The 424-nt window shown below is 41.5% G+C and overlaps 1 protein-coding gene across 1 annotated transcript in view; it reads right to left on the reverse strand.

The window, feature by feature from the left end:
- Nucleotides 1-110, reverse strand: part of plpp4 (phospholipid phosphatase 4) — a 216,807-nt gene extending 216,697 nt beyond the window's left edge. The window contains exon 1 of the mRNA XM_061909943.1: nt 1-110. This exon is cut by the window's left edge and continues 299 nt beyond it. The gene's annotated coding sequence lies outside the window, so the exon portion shown is untranslated.
- Between the last annotated feature and the right edge of the window lie 314 nt (nt 111-424).

Genomic DNA, 424 nt, shown 5'->3' on the forward strand with positions numbered 1-424 from the left:
TAGATGTCTTTGGCGACAGGCGACACTTTGTCAACTTTGACTTGACTTCCTTCACTACAAGCTTGACGCTGCAAGGTGGAGTTTTGGTAGAGCCGCTGGCTGAAAGTGACAACGAAAATGCAAAGTTAAAAGTCTCTCTCTCTCTCTCTCTCTCTCTCTCTCTCTCTCTCTCTCCCTCTGTCTCTCTCTCTCTCTCTCATTCTCTCTCCCTCCCCTGAAACTAGTCATAGGTTAAATTGTAAATAAAATCAGAATCAGAAATTCTTTAATAGTCCCCGAGGGAAAATTACGATTTTCAGCACAATCTTATTGAAGATCAATCAATCAATCAAAGTTTATTTATATAGCCCTAAATCACGAGTGTCTCAAAGGGCTTCACAAGCCACAATGACATCCCACATTAGGGCAAGAAAAGAACTCAACC

Source organism: Nerophis ophidion, linkage group LG09, assembly GCF_033978795.1.
Source record: "Nerophis ophidion isolate RoL-2023_Sa linkage group LG09, RoL_Noph_v1.0, whole genome shotgun sequence".
NCBI lineage: Eukaryota > Metazoa > Chordata > Actinopteri > Syngnathiformes > Syngnathidae > Nerophis > Nerophis ophidion.